We start from the raw sequence: 4,323 nt of genomic DNA, 5'->3' as shown, positions 1-4,323 counted from the left end.
GATGTAAAGTTTCTGGATGTTAAATGAGCTTTTTCATACATTTTTAAGTGGATCACAGTGGATATCAAATCATAGATGGTATATTTCATGGGATACATTTAAAAGTGTGATGTAACAGCTAGTTTTAAATGTCAATATTTACAATATGCCAGAAATCACACTCTCTACAGCTATTTAAGCTTGGACAAACAATTTCTAGACTTCATTTTTTAAAGGTGCCGAAGGTGGGAGTGGATAGTTTTAGAAAATTATGTTCGGGGTACATACATACGCAAGCAAAGTTAGGATTGCTGCCCCTGCCCATCTGATGGAATTCTATGCTTTTTTTCACTTCTCTTAGTTGGCCTCAATACTTGGGTAATAATAACACCAAAGGCAATGAAGCTTGGGGATGGGAAAATGGGGAAATGTTAGTAAATTTTTAGTTATGAGTAAGTTCTGGAGAGTTAATGTACAGCTTGGTGACTATAATTAATAACACTGTATTGCATACTTGAAATTTGCTAAGAGAGTAGTGAGAACATCTTATATGTTCTCACTACAAAAAAAAAATGGTTAAAAAAGGCAATGAAAAAACAAGCAACTTTTTCTTTTGAACTCTAGGAAGTAGGTAGGAAACTAACCTATATTGATTGAGTGTACACCATGGGTCTGGCCCTATCAGGGGCCTTGCATCCATCAGTCTTTTTGTTTGTTTGTTGTTTTGAATTTTATTTTATTTATTTTTCTATATAGCAGGTTCTTATTAGCTATCTATTTTATACATATTGGTATATATATGTCAATCCCAATCTCCCAATTCATCCCACCACCACCCTCCCCACCACTTTCCCCCCTTGGTGTCCATACATTTATTCTTTACATCTGTGTCTTACCCTGCAAACCAGTTCATCTGTACCATTTTTCTAGGTTCCACATACATGTGTTAATATACGATATTTGTTTTTCTCTTTCTGACTTACCTCACACTGTATGAGAGTCTCTAGATCCATCCACATCTCTATAAATGACCCAATTTTGTTCCTTTTTATGGCTGAGTAATATTCCACTGTATATATGTACCACTGCTTCTTTATCCGTTTGTCTGTCGATGGGCATTTAGGTTGCCTCCATGACCTGGCTATTGTAAATAGTGCTGCAATGAACATTGGGGTGCATGTGTCTTTTTGAATTATGGTTTTCTCTGGGTAAATGTCCAGTAGTGGGATTGCTGGGTCATATGGTAATTCTATTTTTATTTTTTTAAGGAACCTCCATATTGTCCTCCATAGTGGCTGTATCAATTTACATTCCCACCAACAGTGCAAGAGGGTTCCCTCTTCTCTACACTCTCTCCAGCATTCATTGTTTGTAGATTTTCTGATGGTGCCCATTCTGACTGGTGTGAGGTGATACGTCACTGTAGTTTTGATTTGCATTTCTCTAATAATTAGTGATGTTGAGCAGCTTTTCATGTGCTTCTTGGCCATCTGTATGTCTTCTTTGGAGAAATGTCTATTTAGGTCTTCTGCCCATTTTTGGATTGGGTTGTTTGTTTTTTTAATATTGAGCTGCATGAGCTGTTTATATATTTTGGAGATTAATCCTTTGTCTGTTGATTCACTTGCAAATATTTTCTCCCATTCTGAGTGCTGTCTTTTCGTCTTGTTTATGGTTTCCTTTGCTGTGCAAAAGCTTTGAAGTTTCATTAGGTCCCATTTGTTTATTTTTGTTTTTATTTCCATTACTCTAGGAGGTGGATCAAAAAAGATCTTGCTGTGATTTATGTCAAACAGTGTTCTTCCTATGTTTTCCTCTAAGCGTTTTATAGTGTCCAGTCTTACATTTAGGTCTTTAATCCATTTTCAGTTTATTTTTGTGTATGGTGTTAGGAAGTGTTCTAATTTCATTCTTTTACATGTAGCTGTCCAGTTTTCCCAGCACCACGTATTGAAGAGACTGTCTTTTCTCCACTGTATATCCTCGCCTCCTTTGTCATAGATTAGTTGACCATAGGTGCGTGCGTTTATCTCTGGGCTTTCTATCCTGTTCCACTGATCTATATGTCTGTTTTTGTGCCAGTACCATATTGTCTTGATTACTGTAGCTTTGTAGTATAGTCTGAAGTCAGGGAGTCTGATTCCTCCAGCTCCGTTTTTTTCCCTCAAGACTGCTTTGGCTATTCGGGGTCTTTTGTATCTCTATAAAAATTGTGAAACTTTTTGTTCTAGTTCTGTTAAAAATGCCACTGGTAATTTGATAGGGATTGCACTGAATCTGTAAATTGCTTTGGGTAGCATAGACATTTTCACAATATTGATTCTTCCAATCCAAGAACATGGTATATCTCTCCATCTGTTTGTGTCATCTTTGATTTCTTTCATCAATGTCTTATAGTTTTCTGAGTACAGGTCTTTTACCTGCTTAGGTAGGTTTATTCCTAGGTATTTTATTCTTTTTGTTGCAATGGTGAATGGGATGGTTTCTTTAATTTCTGTTTCTGATCTTTCATTGTTAGTGTATAGGAATGCAAGAGATTTCTATGCATTAATTTTGTATCCTGCAACATTACCAAATTCATTGATTAGCTCTAGTAGCTTTCTGGTGGCATCTTTAGGATTCTCTATGTACTGTATCATGTCATCTGCAAACAGTGACAGTTTTACTTCTTCTTTTCCAATTTGTATTCCTTTTATTTCCTTTTCTTCTCTGATTGCTGTGGCTAGGACTTCCAAAACTATGTTGAATAATAGTGGCGAGAGTGGACATCCTTGTCTTGTTCCTGATCGTAGAGGAAATGATTTCAGTTTTTCACCATTGAGAATGATGTTGGCTGTGGGTTTGTCATATGTAGTCTTTATTATGTTGAGGTAGTTTCCCTCTGTGCCCACTTTCTGGAGAGTTTTTATCATAAATGGGTGTTGAATTTTGTCAAAAGCTTTTTCTGCATCTATTGAGATGATCATATGGTTTTTATTCTTCAATTTGTTAATATGGTGTACCACCTTGATTGATTTGCATATATTGAAGAATCCTTGCATCCCTGGGATAAATCCGACTTGATCGTGGTGTATGATCCTTTTAATGTGTTGTTGAATTATGTTTGCTAGTATTTTGTTGAGGATTTTTGCATCTATATTCATCAGTGTTATTGGTCTGTAATTTTCTTTTCTTGTAGTATCTTTGTCTGGTTTTGGTATCAGGGTGATGCTGGCCTCATAGCATGAGTTTGGGAGTGTGTGTTCCTTCCTCAGCAATTTTTTGGAAGAGTTTGAGAAGGATGGGTGTTATCTCTTCTCTAAATATTTGATAGAATTCACCTGTGAAGCCATCTGGTCCTGGACTTTTGTTTGTTGGAAGATTTTTAATCACAGTTTAAATTTCAGTACTTGTGATTGGTCTATTCATATTTTCTATTTCTTTCTGGTTCAGTCTTGGAATGTTATGCCTTTCTAAGAATTTGTCCATTTTTTCCAGGTTGTCCATTTTATTGGCATAGAGTTGCTTGTTGTAGTCTCTTAGGATGCTTTGTATTTCTGTGGTGTCTGTTGTAACTTCTCCTTTCTCATTTCTAATTCTATTGATTTGAGTCCTCTCCCTCTTTTTCTTGATGAGTCTGGCTAAAGATTTATCAGTTTTGTTTATCTTCCCAAAGAACCAGCTTTTAGTTTTATTGATCTTTGCTATTGTTTTCTTTGTTTCTATTGCTTTTATTTTGCTCTGATCTTTATTATTTCTTTCCTTCTACTAACTTTGGGTCTCTAGTTCCTTTAGGTGTAAGGTTAGATTGTTTATTTGAGATGTTTGTTGTTTCTTGAGGTAGGCTTGTATGGCTATAAACTTCCCTCTTAGAACTGCTTTTGCTGCATCTCATAGGTTTTGGATCATCATGTTTTTGTTGTAATTTGTCTCTAGGTATTTTTTGATTTCCTCTTTGATTTATTCAGTGATCTCTTGGTTATTTAGTAATGTATTGTTTAGCCTCCATGTGTTTGTGTTTTTTACATTTTTTCCCCTGTAATTGATTTCTAATCTCATAGCGTTGTGGTCAGAAAAGATGTTTGATATGATTTCAATTTTCTTAAATTTACTGAGGCTTGATTTGTGATCCAAGATGGATCTATCCTGGAGAATGTTCCATGTACACTTGAGAAGAAAGTATAATCTGCTGTTTTTAGATGGAATGTCCTATAAGTATCAGTTAAATCTATCTGGTCAATTGTGTTATTTAAAGTTTGTGTTTCCTTATTAATTTTCTGTTTGGATGATCTGTCCATTGGTGTAAGTGAGGTGTTAAAGTCCCCCACTATTACTGTGTTATTGTCAATTTCCTCTTTTATAGCT

This window comes from Balaenoptera borealis (genome assembly GCF_965194805.1).
Source record: "Balaenoptera borealis genome assembly, chromosome: 15".
In the NCBI taxonomy this organism is placed as follows: Eukaryota; Metazoa; Chordata; class Mammalia; order Artiodactyla; family Balaenopteridae; genus Balaenoptera; species Balaenoptera borealis.
Note: the sequence above shows the minus strand (reverse complement) of the source record.